Consider the following 22027-nt stretch of genomic DNA (forward strand, 5'->3'; position numbering starts at 1 on the left):
TGGAACTAGAATTTGCTCATACTTTTTTTTTATATATATAATCTTTACTAATTGCAATCTTACATAGTTCATACAAATAATTTAGGATCCTATTCCTTCATTGTTAATAAAGGTAGAAAACTGAATTGACTCAGTACTTCTTAAAATCTTCCTTTATGATTAAAATATATGAACCTGTACTTCGAATAAACACCCAAAAGCTGTTAGAAAGTCAACTCACTAGCAAAATTGCGAAGTTACGAGAGCATTCGTAGCTTTGTGTCGTTATTAGTAACATATAAGTTATTAATATCGTTAGTAAATTACTGAAGGAAAATAATAACATCGTCTTTTATTTTTAGTTTTCAGATGTATGAAAAAAGCTATTTGACTGAATTTCGTAAAAAAGTAAAATTTTGTTCAGTTTAAAAACAGTTTTACAACTACAGTTTAATACCCCACATTTAAGTTTTACTATTTTTTTGTGACTTTCAAATAAAGAAATTTCTATCCTTGTCCTAAAATATTTTAATATTATGTTCTTTTCTACTATTTTAATACCCATGTATTGAGAACAGCTTTTGATTCAAAATTTTAGTAAACAGAATTTCACTTATTTCAGCATTATACAAATATGGCAATTACTAATGAAATGAAAGACTAGTAAGAACTTAAGAGTTCCAATGTTCATGGGAATTTCTGCACTTTTCTTAATTCCCTTTCTAACGCTTTTCGGGTCTATACGATAATATATCAAGAATACACACAGCACAACAATTAAGATGCTTAAATTTCGCAATGCGGCTGAGAAGCTGCATGAAAGGAAAAATAAGTAAATAAATCAAGGGTAAAGGAAATGTTTTATAGTAGTTATAAATTACGATTTTTATGTCCTACCCATACAAGAGATAAAATTATTAGTTTCCTTTCACTCAGTTTCATCAGTTGAGTCGGACCCAAATGCCATTTTACGTCAAAATTTTGAAACTTGTTTCGCATTGAATCATACCAGTGTTGTAAAGTCTGACGCTACTGAAGTTGTTCACAAGTCTTTCATTCAGACAAATTTCGTAATTGCTCAAAACATGTAAAAAGTATCATACATTTCTTATCTCTCTAAATATTCAAGTTGAAAATGGCTGTGAATTGCTTACTGATATCCTTTACGGCCGTATAAGTTAGATTCAATAGCAATTTCAAGGCATTCTTGTAAAATTTTCCAGCTTTTAAGATGTGACTCATTCCAAACACTGGGCAATAATCCTAACTCATTATTCTGTTAAATATGAGCCATAAGACCAGTTTAAATAGAAGAACTCGGATTCAGAACCCAAATAGATCGATTCAAACAAAAGAAACAGCTCGGATACCTACCTGTAAGGTGTAGACTATAAGAGTAACTTAAAAGAAAGAACTCGGGCTCAAATATACATACATTTGTTCAAATGATATTCAAACATAACTCTAATGTTTCTTAAATGAAGTTTATAACCGCCTCCGGTCTCATAATTTCTTAGTCAATGTGAATAATTTAAAAGTAAGTAGAGGTATTTTTCCCTGGCTGCAAATTGAAATTCTGATTTTATTAGAATAATCAACTTGTTATAAATTAAAACTTAGCTAATTCAGGCTTATTTATGATTTTTTTAGCATAAAATGATTTAACTGCGCTTCCATCTCAATGTATTTTGTAAATAAGTAGTTTGCACTTTTATTTTGAATTCGAATAGGACCGAATTTGAATGCAAGTATTTGAGCAGGAGTAATATCGAATTCATACTTTTTGTGATTATGAAATCATAATAGTTATATTGAAACAGTGTCTATTTGAAAGGCTACATTAAAAAACATTTAAATTTTGCGTATGCTTGGGATAGGATGTCTTCTGAATAAAAGATAATGTTTTTATATCTGGAGCGTATTTAAGTTTCAGACATTAATCATGTGAAAGGTAAGTTTGTATAATGAGCCTCTCTTTGTTCACGGGAAATAATTTATTTTAAGCCGATCTGTGGTAAAGCTTGACCATATAGGTATGTATTACCCTTTTATATTTACATGTAATTTGAACATCACGCTATTCTTGAAAATTAGTACACTAACTTAATCATCAGTACTTAATTGACCTAAATGCATTGTACTGAAATGCAAATGTGATTGGTTGTAAACTTTTAAAATACAAATTTTGGATTTTATATGATGATTTTTTTACATTAAAAAAATTTAACGTTAATTTAGCTAAGTTTTGAAAGAAATTTTAGCCTAAGAAAATCAACTAGTATTAACCAGCAATAGAAATTTATCGAGAATCTAAAAAAAATTAGCTTTTGAAATGTTTTGCTTCATTCTAAAAATTAAACCATTTTTAGTTCATTAACACTACAGCAAAATTTTGGGTTTACAGTACTTCTGTGTGAATTTATTGCAAAGTTGCGGTTTAAAGATAACAGATCTCAGTCGGCCTCAGCTAACTTGTTAAGAACGATCTTCTGGATTATTCTGCTGCGGCAATAAAAAGCACGGATTTATATTGCAGCACGTCGTTTCTTTAATTGTATCTTTTTGAAAGATAAAACAGCAACTGTCATACGGGATAGATAGATATCATGCGCTTCCTAAACTAACTGTAAATTCGTATCTAGGATGTGTTATTTTATCTTTAAAATCATTCTAAATAAATCAAACAACAAAAACATGAAGAGAGAACTCAGTAGCGAAGACCGAACATATCTTAAGCAATATGCTACTTAAGCAATGTAAAATCTCCATTTTACTCGAGTTTTTGAGTAAAATGTATGTATTTCAAATCAATATTATTTATTAACTCGACAAGATACACCTTTTAAGTTTTTAATTGTTTCAAATTAAAATGAAAATTTATTTTCTGCGAAATTCTCTCGACTAAAAGAGCTGGATTCATCTCAAATAATATGATATTATACGATAATGGGCTTTTGATGCTTATTGCAGACAGGATTAAAAAGCTGTTTAATCCAAACCGTATCCAAATTTAAATTAAAGGTGTCCTTCATGTCTGTCTTACGGTTCCGATCTCTCCTCGTTGATCTCACTTCAGTATGGTGCTTTTTGTCGTGACAAGGTTTCTTCGGCGACATTCAAGTCATAAACTGCGATACTTGTTCATTTCGATAGTCGGAATATCCTTGTCTTGTCATAGTTCTTCTCCCGTTAAGAAAAGATCTTTCACGGTTAAATGCTCAATTGGTGATCCGTAAAGATGAATATGATACACACTGGATTGCTAAGTACGAGTACATCCTACATTGTTGCTAACTGTTATTTACTGAACAATTAAGGGGTACATATTACAAAGATTTTACCGGCAAAATAGATTTGGGGAAGGGGGAGGAAGAAGAAATTTTTTTTTTTTTAAATGAGGTAATTTGGGATATTGATGATTGTATGGAAGGGATTGTATAGAGGATGATCGTACAGAAGGGACCTGTACTTAAAAGATGCTTTAAAAGCTCTGTCAGTATAATGAAATGAAATCAAGTTATGGAAAATGAAAGAGATTTCTTCAGAGTGAGTTGGCGTTTTGTTGATGATTTTAAGATATTTGATTGTGACTATGTTTTCATTATATTATTTCTTTCGCATCCCTTATTTTTCAGTGCGATCGGCAACCTCGTATGGCTCAAATTTTTAGTTATTTAATACCTTACGAAAATGCAAATTTAGTTTGAACTGTTGAAAATTCGCGTAGTTTAATGCTCATTTAGAGTTAAAATTTTAGAGGTACCTAAATTTACTCTTAAATTAGATGCTACTATATACAAATTACATGCGACTACTATTTCAGCAATGTATTAAAAGCAAAGGAAGGTTTCTTTGCGTTTAATACATTTAAGGTAATGTATTAAAAGCAAAGAAAAGTGCTAATTTTACATGTAAATAAATATAAATTACGTTTAAAAATAACATCATTTCTATATGATTGAAATTCATTTCTGTGCTGATATTATTTTTGTGAGTGTGAAAATGGCAGTTTTCGCGCCAATTTTCTATAATTAATACCCAGTTAACAAACTGTGAAATTAGAGATTTAACGATTATATTAAAATTAAGAATTTTTAAACCTGTAGCAGGAAAAATATATTTGTTTTAATGCAACTGCATTTTTTTTAAAATTTAAATTTTTATTTATTTATTTATTTATTTATTTTTTGTGGGTCTTCTCATCTTGTCCTCTTTATATGTACTACATTATTTTCAAAATCGCACCCAATAATTCATTTCACCGCATGTTGGCAAACTCAGCTAGATAAACCAATTTGTAGTAAGTTAAAGATGTCCATAATATGTGTAAGGAAAATAAATGTCATAAAGCAGGCTGAGTAGATGTGATGAATGTGCTCTGGTATTCAGACAAAGGAATTACCAGTGTTGAAATAAACAGGTTAATGGTGAAGAGGTTGAAGAATTTGACTTGTAGTTTAGGTCAATTCTCTCACCTTTGATAAACGACTGCATTTAAGAGTTCCTGGTTGAACCCATCATCGCAGTGAACGAGAAATTTAAAAAAAAAAAAAAAAAAAAAAAAAAAATCGTAAAAAAAAAAAGGGTTTTTTTTTCAAAATTTCTTGTTTGAAATTCATTCCTATGATACATTACAATGTGTATTTAATACTGTTTATACGCTGTGATCTTAAATTTCATGCTTCATATGTATAAGTATCAACTTACAGGTTGATACTACTACAGGTTTCGCTTTTTTCTTAGGCTGATTGTCTTAAGCATGTATAATAAAATAATGCGCATTTTGCTGAATGCTTACGTTTGATGCTCACGAGAATGTTTTTATTCGCAAAAATGTAGATTGTGTTTCAAATGAATTTTAGTCATGTGCCTTAAACTAAGTGTACTACTTTTTTAAAGTTTGGACGAAACAAGGAAATTCAAAATGCTAGATTATCACAGCCATAAAATTTAATTTCTAACATGCAAGGCAATATTTGCATATTCTTTTCTTTAATTTGTTTTTTAAAATTTACTTTGAGTAAAGTACTTTTTATGTGATCTAACTGTTCGTTCTTTATTGATCCGGAACTGATTTCCAGTAAAAGCTCATAAATGTATTTTTTGCGCATACCTTTTAAAATCATTTTAAATATTCATAGTGAAGGGAATTTTTTTTTCAATTTAAACTTTAAACTAAAGAGAAAACATGCAGAAATTTCTTAAAAGGTTTTTTTATTGGTGTGTCCTTAAAATTGCAGCGCAAACTGGTTTGAACACCTCACCTTTTAAGGTACATTCTTTTAAGGCACTCACCTTTTCACACCACATTCTTTTAAGGCGAATCCTTGAAAATTCAGGGATTCGCGTTAAAAGAATGCATTTTCGTCTTTTTTAAAATTAAAGGAAAAGTACTTTGTTTTTATTCCTTATATTTGAATATTCTTACCTAAAGAAAGAAATAGAACTGTGTTAATTCAGCTCGTCTTTCCTGGTATATTTATTATTTTTCTAATTAAAATTTGTAAATTTATTACAATCAGCTCTCACAGATTTCATTTTACTGGCCACATGACCGTTTCTCTTACTTGAATTTTACGTAGGAAAGTTACAACTGCATAAATTACATACTTCAAATCTGATTACACTAGCATATTTAAAGAAAGAACATGCTTATCGACGACTGACCAAAATTATTTAGATTTTCCGTTCATACCATTCACAATAATACTAGAGTTTCCTGAAGATGTATTTAAACTTGTGAAAAATCTATAAAGCAGCTAGAGACACTTATATTCAGAGATAAGGTGCAATGAACCGTAAGAGCCGTTAGAGAATAGGGTGCACGCGTTTGCACCGTCTTTTTATTCTGAACACGCATACAAAGAAGCAATTCCTGCCCTGGAACAATGTGATGCTACTGTTGTCTTATGATAATAAGTGACGGATAGGCCTTTCCTTGTATTTTTAAACAATCTGTCGCATGCTCAACTCTGTGCGAGTGATCATCTTGATTTCAGAGGATTGTTATCAATTTGGTGACACATATTCTTTAGAAACTGTATTTCTTTAGTTCAAAAATTGAGGTGAGAGGAGTTTGTGGACTTTTGCATTTGGGGGTTCAGTGATTTTGGTGTCAGTGTTCGATGACATAGTTCCTTTAGAATGCGTTTTTGACATGATAATGAAATAATGCGTCATACTGTTCCCGAGTAGATACTGTGGCATCCATTGGTGAATGCTAGAACAGCATGTTACATACCGCATAAATAAAACATAAGTAGATTTAATGTGTTCCTAGGAACGTCATGTGAAATTGCACCCTTCTTACATAGTTAATGTGTTATTAGGAATTTTCTGAAAGCAATTTTAATACATACATTTCATTTTCGGCGTAAATGTGCAAATGGTTCTAAATACCTTTGAAATTTAACCCAACTGTACTCAAAAATTGTCTTCGTTGCGCTCTGATTTTTCAGACTTTTTAGTGTATGTTTTTTCCTCGTATGCGTACGTTTCAGTTTTCAAAGTATTGTGCTATATTCTTGTAACAAAAGTACCTGAAAATATCAGTTTTGCAAGGTTCTGAGTATCCACGTATATTACTTTATGCTAACGTTTTTCATTTCTTGTGAAAGAGACTGTTATTTTCATATTGATGAGTACTTCTTCATGTCTTGTTACCAATAATATTTCCCAAGCTCTGTGGACTGTGTTTCACTTCTTTCTAATCAGATACATATAACTTATCCGCATAACAGCGACAATGCGCTTTTTCACATATTATGAAGGCATAAAGAATATCCAACTAACCACTGTACGTGGCTAGACTGTGGCTAAATGAAATGCTTATTCGAGATGGTTCGCGCCATATTTCGATTCGTGCTGACTTTATGAGATATTTCACATAGGAGTTCAATATTTTAAAAGAGGACTTGGACATTCGGTGAGTTTTTGAAACTTTTATTTCTTATCAATTAATAAAAAAAGTGGCGTTTAAACCGACATGAGTTACTGATTTAAGTGTTATTACTGACTTTTTGCACAGTATTAAAGACTGGTCAGTAATGTGGATAAAAGCATAATAAATGATTGTGTATTATAATGATATAATTAGGTTATTGATGACATTTATATTTTAACGTCAGAGAGTTCAGTCAATAATAGTTGAAAGTTTTATTTGAATAAATTTGGATGTAGGAATTTTATTAAGCTACATGATAAATAGTAACCTTAAGTTAGGTATACCTTCATTTAACAATATAAACATTTGAACTAAAAAAAATGAATGATAGTGCAAAATCGAAATTGTTGTTTGTATTGGCTACGAAGTTAGTGGAAATCTCATATGCGTGTTGTTTTGCATGTGATATCAGCTGTACGGAGAATTGATGTTAGAAATATTCAACAATAGGCTGTCTTCAAAGTAAGTACTAAATTTATTTGTTTATTCATAATTACTTGTTAATCTGTCATATGTATGTTATGTTATTAAAAATCTACTCTATTTTATCTCTAAACCTAAATTTAACAGTTTCCGTATTATAACTTTTGGTTTCGGCGAGGTATAACAAAGAACGATTTCTTTTACTCGTTCATCACTTGCAGGTGAAGGCCTATTATCAGACTATGACCCACCAGTGGCCGAGCTGTAAGATAGCTGAGGACTGGTAGTTAGTTCCGGTAAAAGGGCTAGCTGCATGGGCGTTTTCGCAATTTTTTCCTCTTGCAACATGATTATGAACCAATTCTAATAAAGTACTCCTCAAAAGCATCCCTTCCTTTAAGTAACTTGCCCCGGTATGCTTTGCTATAACCAGCTTAAAAAATGTAACTAATAGCTATAGCATAAAACTCAACTACGTTTTAATAACACGATGAAAAACTTTGAAATTTTTAACAGTTGCCCTTGGTCAAGTGGAAAGCTGTTTTTACACGTTTCTTCTAATAAAACTGTCGGATTTTATAAGAGTTACTTATTCTTATTACAGTGAAAATAAAAGAGGTAGTGAAAAATATTTAGAAGTGCACGATTAATTCTTATCTGAAAACAGTGATGAATATTTCATACTTGAATTATCAACAGAATGTCTAATGACCAAATTATTTAAAAGCGTATAAAAGAAGATTACTATTCATTTCTTTATTTTATAATTACAGTTTATTGATTTTTAATTGGTTTCGTTCTTTAAAAAAAAAAAAAAAAACTCTCCATCATAAATTAATTTCATATAAGGGATGTCGGCAGTGTGGCCTTAATATAGCTAATTTTGGCATAGATAATATTATTAAACATAGATCATTTTTGGCATTTGAAGCATAGCGTATACTGTATTCATCTGAAAAACTGGCCTTATATTGGCAGAATAGATACGATGAAAACTGATCGTTCAACGATCGTTCAATCGTTCAAACTGATCGCCTGAATTCTAGTTGCATGAGCATTTTCGTGGTTTTCACCGTAAATATGAGCTAGTTTTTAATCACTTCTCTTAAACATCTCTTAACCCGTACGTGTTTTACAATAGTCGATTAAACAAACAAATGTTTTCTAAGTATACGTAATCCCTTAAAAAACTACTACGATAGTTAAATTGCAATAAAATGTATGAAGGATACAATAATAATCAAGCATATTACGAACTACCTTTCAATTGATTTTCCTGAAGACTATTAAAGTTTATCAACAGCTCAGTGGCTAAAGCGATGAAACACTGATAATTTCAGACTCACAAGTTGTCGAGTGAATAAACTCCTGAAAAGTAATAGCTCGTCCAGGAGAAATTCCCAGCGGACATAGGGGTTTTGTAATTTTTTTTTATGTGTAACGTGCATATCATTAATGTCATCCTTCCTAAGGTACTTCGTAAGGTACCTTGATAATTTCGTTGTAGATTTGGTGCTCAGCAATGGGTTGGGATGACTGGGTTTTTTCATGTTTTTTGCAGTGTAAGTATAAGCTATTTTCCTTTAGAATTTAGTTCTCCAGGAAGGGGTCCTGGAGAATTCCGGAATTGATCAGCTTAAAGAATTTTGTTAGCTATAGTTTTCTCTTAATTTTATTATGTAACGAAAACTATGAACTACATAATTAAGGATAAAATTATCAGTAATTTAATCAGCTTTATCTCTGGTAAGCCCATGAAAAATCTTAAGACTAACTCATACTTCTCTCATAGTAAAGAAATAAAATGTAATAATTTCTTTATTGTAGCTGGAAGAAGGTTCTTAGTGTCTGGTAAGTCAGATTGACATACATTAAGATCTGTCTAAACCTTGAAGTGGCCATAAATTATAATTTTACTCATTCTTAATTTAGGCGATATTAAAAAGGTAAGAACATATACAAAACTGTTCACTTTATATTTTCAGTTTGCTACATATAAAGTTTCTGTCTTCATTTAGCTCAAAGGAACTTCACATTTGTGTTGCGCTTCGATTCACATTGTGTTGCAATTTTATGTAATGTATTAAATATTGGAACGTAACTGCGAATCGAAGTCACGAGTAGAAAGTGTAGAATTCCTTAAAGGCCGAATTTTCTCAGTGAAGTTTGAAATAAAATTATGTTTCAGAAAAAAAATTAAATTATTAAAATATCATACATAAATAATTACACCTCCATTCATCAGTTTGATTCGGTTCTCAAAGAATGTGAATAATAATTCGCTTGTGGATAACATGGAACAAGGTGCCCATAATTTGAGAACTGGCAGGAAAATTATAAAAGTTTTAATTTTTTATGACATACTTCTTTACTAGCACTGTTTCTTATATTTCAGCTGGAAATAACAGATAAATGAAGAGCTTTCTTTGTCTTCCCTTCAACTAGTTGCGATTTTCTTCAATTCTGAAGCATTTTCTTTAAACGAGTCTAGATGATCTTATTGTAATTTAAAATTAGTGCAGAAGTGTATTTAAAAAACTTTCTGATTTAGTTACGTAAATTATTATTTTTCATAATCGATTTCTTACGTTCAGAAAGTTAGATGTAAATTCTAGGCTTTAAGTATCTGCTAAGCGTATAATTTATCGTTTGTATTCGGTTATTAATAAAGAGTTGAAATATTAGGGATATTTTACGAACATTTTGATTGCAAAGTTAAATATTTCTTGTTTAAATAAAGCATTTTGTCTGTAAATTTTGATTACGGATTTCAGAGTACAAATTAATGCGGATTTTCTTCAATACTTAGCTGGTGACCAAGGACTGGCATTATCTCCATTGTCGATGAAATAATCAAGATGACAACAAAGGAAATGGAACATTATAAAATGTGAAGCATGATAAACGAGTTATTTTCACACGTGCACATCTATGTAAGAAGCTACTGAGCTAATAGATACATTCCTCAAAAGATCCTGCCGAGGATACGGAGCGAATGAATGTCAGGAAAATTCTTCTGTTCCTGAAAATTATTCTTCAAACCTTATTTCTGTAAAAATAGGCAAAACAGATTTCAGTGCTGCTCTAAGTGTTACACTATTCTTCATATAATGATGATTGTTTCAAAATGAAAATTCAGTTTTGTGATATAATTGTACAGTCAACCGTAGCTACCTCTAACAAAATGAATGCTGCATGCTATGATTTTATTTTATTCTTCCTGTTGCATAGAAGACCACACCCAGTGAGATTTGTGAAAAGGTTTGAAGAATCAAAAATTATTCACTTTGAAAACTCAAGAGAACAATGCATTACTTATGAAAGAAAAAAATTACGCTTTCCTTTTTCCTTAACATGTACATGAGATCAAATCTCAAAAGACGCGTAGATAAAAGTTACGAAAAAGTGCAGCCGTGACGGTTGTGCTTGTGAAAACTTCATGTTGTTCTAATAACTGCTTCTAAAGTTTTGTAGAAAAGTATTAAGAAATAAAAGACCTGAGAAAGTAAATATATTTCCGTTCTGTTATTTTACGTCTATTAAATATTTTTTCACATAGATTATTACAAAAGTCTTTCAAAATGAGCTATGTACATTAATGTAGGAAATAAGCAGTTACGTGTGCACATTTTTTCCTTTTGTTATCGCAGATTCCACCCCCACCGTAATGCTCTCGGTCAAAACTGGAGTTGAATTTAGGCAGATAATCCAAATGTGCTTTGCCTTACCCTAGTCCTCTAGTCAGCATAGTATACAAATAAATTAAGTCACTCATATTTTAGTCTCATATTTCATAAATATGAAGAAAATAATATGTACTGAAGATAAGAATAATGTGTAACATTAAAGTATTATTATTTATACCTGTGAGACAAACCATTACATATATATATAGAGAGAGAGAGGGTAGGTTCAATGTTATATATGTATATATACTAAATAATATTGATTATATTATCTCCTAAGTTCAATTAAGTCTCCTAAGTTGTTTTCGCACTAAATTAATTTAAGATCATACAACATTATATGTATATATAAAACCTTGAGATTGCGTCAAAATACGACAAATATCTCCCTTAATTTAGTTGATATCTTTTAATTTGTTTCACTAATACTAAAAAAAAAAAAAAAAAAGAAAAAAAATGTCAAAAAACCGTCGACTTTATCCATCATTGCTTCAAACGTTTTCAAACCTTAATTTTTAAATGAAAAAATATCATAAACCTCGAAACAAAAAATAAGTAGGTTCACTGGATGGATAATTACTAATTTTGTGTTATGATAAAAAATGCGTAGGTTTTGCGGACTTGATTGGATTATGTGGTTATGGCAAAATACACTGAGACGTACTGCTTACTCAAAGATCGTGTTATAGGTGTTAGCCTAAGAATGGTTAAGTTCTCAACTGGGGGGATTTTATTCTGCTCTATTATTATTTAGTTAATTTTACGTACTAGTACCTTTGGTTTGGCAATTATTGGATGAACGATTTTACTATCACATTTTGGCGTTATGTAAGTACGAGTTCTTTACATTACATAAAAATCATACGACAGGGATTAATTTTGAAATAATTCTCTTCATAATGATTTGTTATAAACATTTTACTATTTTTTGGATAAACAGAAAACATAGCTAAATCAAAAAGGAAATTTTCAAGGCTATTAAAATTAAAACGTTAACTAATTAACTTTAATTTTAGTTAGAATCTTCATTTCTAGGTTCAAATGCGAGAAAAGGCGTAGATACTTGCAGCTGTCTGCCACCTTTTTTGTGGGTGTAAATATCGTTTTCGCCTTTGTTACACCCTAAGCAATGTTTTTGGTGATGAGATGATTTCTTATAATACCTATTTAATAAATGTTCGGCCGTTAAGTATAAAAATATTTTTTTAAATGAAGTATTTGTTTTTAATATAAAATAAAATCCGCCAAAATACTTTAAAAATGAATTATTAGCGAATTTTTGTTGTGCCGATAAATTAATGGACAATCTATACAATGGAAAATTTTTGGTGATTTACAGCTATTCGACGAAATCAAGAGAAACCACACTGTGTACAAGGGCTTTAAAAAATAGTTTATTAAAAAAAGTTATGCAAAGATACTAATACATATACACTTGTAAACTTCATATGGCACCGCTGCGAGTAAATAAATGTATGAGTAAATTATGTCTGAATAAAATTAGTTGTAGTACATACCGTACTAATTTTCTTAGCTATCTCCCGCTGTTAGTTTTGTGGTAAATTATGTTGTGGCTATGCGCTTGAAATTTTCTTTCTTTTCTATGTAGCTTTATTGCGAGAATACAACATATAATGCATACAGAAAAAAATACGGATTAAACAAATGTTTTTATTTTCTTACACACGCTTTAAAAAAAAAGTAACGTATTTAAGTTTCCTGACAAGAGCAATCAGTTTGATATAGCGATTAGCGGAAGCAAATCCATTGCTGAATAGATATGTTCGAGTTCTGGGTAATGTATGGACGTTTTTTCGTATCGCCCTTCCTTTAAGGGGTGTTGGTGTGTTGGTGGTGTATTTAATTATGGCAAAGCACACTAGAGCTATCTGCCTAAGGGGAGGGATGCCTTCGTGGAGGACTTTCTAAGGGAAAGTGACTCGCATACACGTTACACATGGGGAAAACCACCCTTTTTAAGGGGCGTAATATTGACTGTTTTTTGTGAATTATCATTCTTCGTGATAAAGCATTAAAATGACTGACAGGTTCGGCCATTCTCTAATGCATACATGATCGATAAGTGCCCGCCTAATTGGAGTTGAAATTTACGGAATGGTTGATAAAGTTCCAGCTGTCAGAAAAGACGAAATAAGAGCCAATATCCTGAAAACTGTAATGTTTTAAGTAAAATGCAAAATTTGTGTTTCGAAAGTAAAATTAAAATAATATCAGTAAAGGAATTATTAACAGAATAAAGGAAATTACTAATAACAAGTAAATATGACCTCTGCAAATGTATTTATGAGTTAAAACTGCTTTAATTTAATTAAAAATGCAAAACATGAAGTTTACTGTTCGCCTTAAAATAAAACGTTTCTAAATCTTGGGCAATATTAGCTAAAAAGATGTTACTAGAATGGCGACAAAAGCGCATTCTAAAGGAAAAGTACTGAGAATAATATATTTAGCTAAAGTGCTATAAAGATAGAAAAGGCTGTGAAGATAGAAGAAGCAATGAAAATACCATGAAGATAGAATAGCCTAGCTAGGCGACGTACGCTCTTCGCGCGACTTGGTGTTAAATAGATAGACATGTTTAAGTAGTTGCCATGCAGCATGAAAATTGCTTAAATTCTGTCTGATATTTTTCTAACTCACTTATAAATAAAAATTACGAAATTTGGACCTTCAAACGTATTAGATACATATATAGCACTGAAAACAATCATAAGTCTTGAGTAAAGACAATAATATCATTCGAATTGTTCAAATGCTATCGTGGTCTCATACAACTTTCCCCCCCTCCCCCCAAAAAAATTTCTACACAGCCCAAGATATTTTATTTGGTGAAAGAAAGTAGTGAATCATGTGATCTTCATGATAAAATGCAGGCGTTCTTTCCTTTTAGGACAAAGGACCAAGTCGTTTTATTTGTCATCGCACCTTTGTAATAAAATTACAATCACCTTTACATTGTCTGAAGAAAAAGCATTCGCTAAAGAATCCGCTTTTGGGGGGATTCCCTTTTTCGACCTTTTCTATTTATAGCCGGAACCCGTATGTTCGATGCGTAAGTTTTTCGGCATACTTTAACATGTTTGTAAATTAAGACTGTTGTTGACATATAAAAGTGTGTGTTACTTCCTATTTGCATATATTCAGAAATGATACATGACAGTGCTTTTCTCGGCTACCAAAAAGCTTTTCGAAAAATCTAGAGGTCATTTTGCCGCTTTCTGGTTTTGATAACTCTAGTATTTGTTATGTCGAGTACCATTTCGCTCCTTGTAATTACGTTCTTATCTGGAATGGAGAATTTTCTGCATTTATGAAATATATAAAGCAAAATAGAAACAATAAGCAAACATGTGAAATCATTCTTTGTTGCAAACAATTGTATTACGTTGTTGCTTACTTCCGTATGTGATTTTTTATTGGTTATGTTAAAATATACCCTATTGGTATTTATTATTACATCGTGTTTAACTTTAGTTTTCATGCCTCAGAAACTCTAATCCATCTGTAATTAGATTTCGTCTAGAAACTATGTGAAGTTTGTTTGCCATGGTGGAAAGTTGTTCGCTTCGTTCTAAAATGCAAGGTCTAGTAACCTGCATTGTATGCCGAAGTAATTTGTATTTGATCGTAATGCGAACGTTTAAATAAATATTTGGCAGCGCTTAGCAATTTGGCTCCACGCTGTGTCTTAAATTATTATGTTTAATAATAGTGAGTTACGGTTCCGGTTGCTTGAACTGAACAAATGCATTTTGAGGAAGAAGGCGGAGTGCGTCTTCATCTCGCAGTTTCTGTCTTTTCTGTACGTAGTAGGATATTTTTTTAATATGAAGTCACTGCCCGTAAAATGACAGTACTTGAAAAAAAAAAACAAGTATTAGTAAATGAGATGCAGGAAGATAAATTCATAACTATTATATTTGAAAAAGCGAATTAATCTAATTTCCATATATTTTTCATAACGCTCGTGCACTTTCTTAAACTGTAAATATAATGTATCTTATATATGACGATATGAATACGAATAAAAATTTTAGTACGAATAAACTGCAAGGGAATAAATTGAATACACAATACACATATATGAATAAATTGCTAGTACTTATTATTAGCGTATTATTCGGTATTAAAAATTAATTTAAATATTAGCAATTCGGAAATTAATAATCTTCAGAGTTTTCAGAATTGTACAAGTGATCAGTTTCCTGTAGCATGGTATTTTTTAAATTATTAAATTTTGGACTTTTTAAGAGGGGATGGTCAATTACTGTATGTTTATATGCACTTACTATAGGTTTGCCAAGAAAGATAAAAGTATAGTATGCAAATCTACATGCGTTATCACTTTTCAAAATTTTCGGACTGAATAAAGTTATTGATGTATTTTGATTGTCGCAAGTGTGATTGTGAAAGTTGAAAACTAAAACAGACAGTTTCAATGATTATATTATTATAATAATAAATTAAACAGTCAGCAATGAATGTAGATGTTTAAGGAAGAAATTTCACTCATAAAAAAAAAAAAAAAGTATATATAAAGAAGAGAAAAAAAAGATCCGTAAACTAAAAAAAAACTGAAGATTAGGAGGAGGGAAAACTGCGTAATGACGATATTCCCTTCCCCCCTTTTTTTACTAGTTTTACCGTCCGAAAATCGACAGCAAAAAATTCTGCGAATAATTTAATTACTGACGGACATGGTTGCAGTAAGAATATGAGTTAAAAGTATTCAGAGATAACTACAAGTAACTATCATAAAATTATTTCTTTAAAAGAAACCTGTAATCCAATAAGAATTCATAATAATATTAACATTGCGATACCTAGGAGGATATCTTCATTTCTATTTACTTATAATTTGAATCTTGCCAGTTATTATTACTGTCTCTGCTATTCCTTAGGCCTCAAACCATCCATAAATAATTAAAGAAGGTGAATATAGAGCTGGACTCGGCGAAATCGTTGACATGTTTGGTGCTCTGTGACTGGCTGGTTATTGTGTTAGGTTGCCATAAAGTTCAACAGTTAAAAGGGTTGACTTGACCTTGCCAGGTAGTTTGTCTTTGTAAGTAAGACCAAAAACAATCAATACGTGGACAAATCCATTTTAAAATTTAGGGGAGCTCGTTCTGTGAAAGCATTTACGAATGGGAAAATTACACAAATATTTAAAAATTTTCAGCTCGTTCTGTGAACGCATTTAGGAATGGGAAAATTACTCAAATATTTAAAAATTTTCAAAACCTGGAGCTAAAAGGTAGGGGGAAAATGAGTCTTGATCGGCACGATCTGTCATGTGCTCTACCTGACGAGAAAAGACGAAAAGCTTGAATTAAAGCAGTATATTTTATTGGTAAGTCTGCTTACACTTGTGTGCTCCTTCATAGTTAAAGTCACACATTTTTTGGAATCATAGTATGGGAAGGGAGGAGCTTGAATGAACCGCTTTACACTCTTTTTAAAGCACCAGTAGGGTGCTATGAGTCTCGATCTTCACTTTTGTGTCTGTGCCACTTTTCAAATGAAAAGATGTTGTTACCAAATCTTATCGCCATGTATTGTTTTTAAAGAAACAATATAGAAAAATAAACAAAACAAAATATGGTAACTCTTTACAAGTCTATCGGGAATTCCAAATATATGCTGTTTTTAAATATTTTGTGATTTTGTTGAATTTTATGCGGCGTAAGTGCAAAGAAAGTGATTTAAAAAGTCCCCCCCCCCAGATAAAAAGTGACGAAAAACGTAAGTTCTAGATTCAGCGAATTTTGGCGTAAGAATTGTTAATAATAATAATGTTATTTATGTTATTCGTACCATTAAATTAATGTTTAATAATAGAGTTATAAAAGACAAAAAAATATGTTAGCAGGGGTCCAAGAGCCTATTGGTAAACTGGGAGCTCAGAAAAAGAATAAAAAACCTTAACAAGTCCTCTGGTTCGACCATCAAATCTGAATATTTTCATATTTTCTCATCTTTTTCTCTTTCTTTTCTTTTCTTCGTGAAAATCCTTTTCGGATTTTTTTCGCTAATTGAAAATAGCACTGGTTTAGTTATTCCGAGCGACATGGCGTAAAACGTACGTTCGTAAAGCGCAGGTTGATGTCTGTTGATATATCAATAACGTTCGTAGTCTGCTGATTTGTTTAATAACTTCTGCAACTCAAGAGCCATGCTTTACTTCAACATTGTTTAGCAGCATTGTTAGTCTGCTCTTCATATATTTGGATCACTGTTTTCTCTTTCAAAAGTTTCTTTAATTCGCAAGAACTTAGCAACGGTAACTCTAGTGAAGGAGATTCGTCAAATTTGACAATAGTTTTTCAAGTGTGCTATATACATATATCCAGTGCAATAAAAATATTGATTTTAAGTCAGAATAGCAATACAAAAGACGTTAACAAAATTTTTCCGTACTGTTTTTTCATATGACTTCGTTAAACGTCAACTTTTCATCCTTAATGTTTGAAAAATTTCAAACTTTTCCCAACACGTGTAACAAACACTTATTTGAAAACCTTGAAATTCCTCTAGCGCTATGAAGGTTAATATACAGATAATACTCTCCAAAAGTTGAGCTTGCTTTAATCTATACTAATAAAATAATTTCAAAGGGCTCTATGAGAGTTATTTCTTTCGAAAATCAGTTTTTCATCATAGTTCTAACGATGTAGATGTTAGTTTTCGGATAAAACGATAAAAGCAACCTTTTCCCAAGAATCGCTAAATTTTGAGCAATTGTATTCGTTATGAATAAAAGTATGTTAAGTGGCTAATGATTATCTAGTGCCATTTCATACTGAAAAGAATGACTTCATTCCATATTAAAATTACAGTATCTTAACAATTGTTCAAGTGAAATGCATGTACTTGTGGTGTATCTTTTGAAGAAGGGAGCTATTCTACAGGCTAATAAAATAAAAGGCGTAAGTAATAGATTCAGTTAATTTTGGCATGATGATTGCGTCTATATTGTTCATGGCATTAAATTGTAATAATAAAGCTTACTGTAATAAAATACGCTAGGATTAATTGCTCCGTCACATTTCACACATTTAAGTTTTCCTGTTTCCCTTCAGCTTGTGGTCAAAGACCACCCAAGTGGAACTTGCTGAGGGAAAAAAATGTGCAGGAACATTGTCGAGGATTTATGCTGAGTCTGCTGTCAACAAACAAGAATTTGTGTAGTATATACTGACGCCTGTATTTACGCTGATAGAAAGATAATGCATGTGAATTTTGAAAAAAGACACTCGTTGCTCTGTCAGAGAAAAATGCGCGTGATCTTCCACGGACTGAATGGAGAGAAAAATGGGCGGCTAATTTTATATAAAAAGGGAATAAGGTGCTAATCGAATGTAAGAATTATAGAAAACAGAGGCTTTATTTTATTCTAAAAAATAAAGGTTTTCGCTGTAATGAAAAAGCATTCTTTTCGTCTATTTTTAAGAATAATTTTATCTTAGGAAGCTCTAACATAATTTTGAAAAGCAGAGCATTATATATTTAGAACAAATATCACAGATGACAGAACGGTTAGAAACGCGAAATACTGATAGCTCGTCCCGAATTCTGTTTCCGGAAATTGAAGAGGCTGATAGCTGGATGAGGTTTTCGTGATATTCATCATATCCGTAATGTCAATATTAACCAGTTCCTCTCGAAATGCGTTTAGAGAAAGCATTCCTTCCTACTGCCAGTAGGAAGGAAGGAATGATAACCTGTATGTGCTTTGCCTGAATTCAGTAAACTAGTTCCAAGAAAAGTGTATTATTTTTTTCTAGTCCTTTTTAAAAATAAAATAAATAAATAAAAAGTTACAGTACACACTAATGCATAAATGGCTGTCACTCAGTTTCATCCCAGAGGAAAATGAACAACTTGCTAATTTTCCATTTCTTCTGCTCATGCTTTAAACTTTCTCTTTGATTGCCTTCTGAAACGCTCTTGTGTATTGCAGTCATCTGATATGCACCCCATAAAAACATGATATGCACATTCACTTTCTTTCTCCTTAACGTTACATAACCCCCTACTCGCTGTATGAAAAAGATCGGTGAGCATTGATAGTTCATCTCAGACTCGGTTCTTCAGAAACAGCCTACGTGTGGTTTTCCGCATGTGTAATGTGAATATGAGCCCATTTTCTTAAACTTAGCTTCCTAAAGCGTCTCTCCCACTTTCCATATTGGGCCATAATTAACTAATTAGCCTTGTCATTATATTTTTATTATGTAGAAATTAAATTTGTTGTATGCCCTTAAGTGGGATAGCGCAATAATTAAATTGATTTGGTTTGAATGGGAGATTTGAAAGTTCGAAGAATTATTTCCTTCTTCAGTCTCTTCTAATACATAATTACACAAATATATAATGCACCTGTGCGTATTAGTTTTCCCTTTAACGAGATAATTTGTATCTTCATGCATTCGAGACTGCTTTTTAACTTTTGGAAGTTTCGTGAACATCTACTGTCATAGTATTAGATTACAACTATAGATATCACGATATAAAGATTGATAAAGAATTATTATAAATTTTAACGTCATTGGGTTAAAATGGTGTAGCTTCTTAATTTCTAGTTTATTGCTTTTTTATTCCTAAACTGTAAAACATGTGCAATTGCTGAGAAATAAAAATCGCAAATGGCACTTTGGCTGTGAAAGGATTTTGTTACCTTTATTCGAATTTTTCTCTCTTCAATCAATCTTCCCTTTTGAGTTTATGACGCAAATATCTCTCGAATTTGGCTGTCGAAAACTCTCAGCCGACTTTCGGTCGAAGAGTTTCACTCAGCCATGTTGTAGAATCTCCTTCGGACACCTATCCGCTTCGAAAAAGTGCTTTTTGCTTTGGGCTTCTAAGTCGACTTGCAGATTTAAAATTTATACCTTTGCTTAGTTGAATGCATATTGCTCCTCAAACGTATTATGTGGGTCCATCTTGTTTTTTAGCACTTTTACCTTTTTTCCTTATGTTCTTGTTTCCCGTATGTGCTGCGTATTAATTTGTCTATTCATAAATTCCAGGTATTTAATCGGATAGTTGTTAGGAATTAAATACTTAAGTTCCTGGTATTAGAGAACTTTTTATCTGGATGGTTTACTTGAGGGAAATACCATGACCTTCATATGATTTTAAAATTAATTGAAGGAAATCTGGTATCATGAAATATCACGAATATCGAGTCATCCGAGAAGTATTATACTTTCAAGCAGCCAAGCTCTCAGCATTGTTGAGGAACTAGAAATTCTTGAAGAATATGAGACTGCTTTTGTATAGCTAAAAACGTTATTCAGATATAATTTAATGTTACGATCAGTTAATTTATTTATAAAATGAAGCAATATTTTATCCAAAAAAATGAGTTTAAGAAACTGTTAATTTTCAAAATTATCTTAATTTATTTCTGCTTAAAATGCAAGGACTTACTTTTTCTATATTTATGATTTGCTTGCCCTTAAGTTACATTTAACTTATTTGGCATCCACGATTTTCTTTTTTCTTTGGGGTTTTTATTCATATTTGTGGATTAATGTTCCTCAAAAAGTGTATGCTGAGCTGATTTTTATGCATCAGAGTGGAACTTCGTGCAAGACCAGAGCTAAGCACGTGCTTAGGGCATCAAGGAAAAGGAGCACCAAAAAAAGGCATTTTTGGGACTCAAGAAAAGAAACACCAAAAAACATTTTCATACCATGGAATGTATGGTGCAGCTAAACCAAGACCGAGAGAAAAAAGAAGGCGGGTGGTAGAAAATACTACTTTAAATCTATCTATACGGAAACACCAAAACTTTTAAGTACTTAGGGCCTCTAATAGTTTAGGCCCGGCGCAAGACGAACCTGAAGCAAGTACCTGAAGCAAGTTAACTGCTTCAGGTAGGGAATTAAATAATGATCTATCACAGTTGGGGAAAATGCACAGGGATTAGGGGCCTAGTTTCAGGTTCCTTTATCGAAGGGTTGTAACCTGTGGAATAATTGCCTGTTCTTCTCTTGATATGTTACCAGAGAGAAGTAGACAATTATTGCACCGCCTAATAAAGTACTTACTGAATGAACTTTTTTTACTTAGAATGTTGCTTGATATAGAATTGTAAATAAACGAAGTCAGTAACAAAAATGTCTTGTCAGTAAATAAACAAGTTTACCGTAAACTTGAATTTTCATATTAATTTTATTTATGTATAAAAGCGCAATTGCAGATTTGAGGTTTCTTGTGAGCAGGAATCTTGAAAAATTAACTGTGCTCGTCGGGAACTCAATCGAGACCTCCCAGTTGCTAGTTGGATGCGCTGAACGCTGCATTACAAGGACGCATAGGAGGAATGCTTCTAATTCTTTGCAAGTTTATTTAAACTTTAAAAAAACCTTAGCAACATTTTTTAACTTTTGCTTCAAGAAATTGTCGCTAGCTACGAGCGGCTGAGTTGCTAATGTCGCTGAAGAATGGTGTTTATTCTCCTTTCTTATTTTTCGGTAGTGTAATGAACTGTATCTTTGCTTTCGTGTTAAGTAAATACGAGCCACTGTAGCGTAGTAAGTCCTTTGAGATACTGCCTGTCTACAGGGCAGCATTTCTCACCTTTTTTATTTTTATGAAGCCCTGGAAATAATATTCATATCTCAAGATATCCACTGCGTAGCCATTCTTAAGTATTATTACGTATGAATAACTTATTGATAAAAATTTCTTCTGGAATACCTCCTACTTTCCTACAGAACAGTAGGTTTCCAAATTATCCCGGTTGAGAAACAATGCTTTAGGAGACAGGTTTGGAGGGCTTTTGTAATAAACTAATCAACAAAAATTTTCACTTGTATGATTTCTTTTGATTTGTTGTAAATGATTATGGCAAAACACGAGAGGGCTTTTGCTTAAGAGGAAGTGTAAAGGGAAACTGGCTAGTATCCACGTTACAATAGAGCGAAAACCAATAAAACGAACTTGTACAGTCAGCCCGTTAATC

At 31.8% G+C, this 22027-nt stretch overlaps 1 protein-coding gene and 1 long non-coding RNA gene across 6 annotated transcripts in view; one reads left to right on the forward strand and one right to left on the reverse strand.

The window, feature by feature from the left end:
• Positions 1 to 22027, reverse strand: part of LOC118191159 (uncharacterized) — an 80792-nt gene that overhangs the window by 49247 nt on the left and 9518 nt on the right. The window lies entirely within an intron of this gene.
• LOC118195463 (uncharacterized) overlaps positions 1 to 22027 on the forward strand; it is a 189133-nt gene that overhangs the window by 19641 nt on the left and 147465 nt on the right. The gene's annotated exons all lie outside the window — the stretch shown is intronic.

Source organism: Stegodyphus dumicola, chromosome X1 (genome assembly GCF_044657685.1).
Source record: "Stegodyphus dumicola isolate Sdum_Otavi_A_Nest chromosome X1, ASM4465768v1".
NCBI lineage: Eukaryota > Metazoa > Arthropoda > Arachnida > Araneae > Eresidae > Stegodyphus > Stegodyphus dumicola.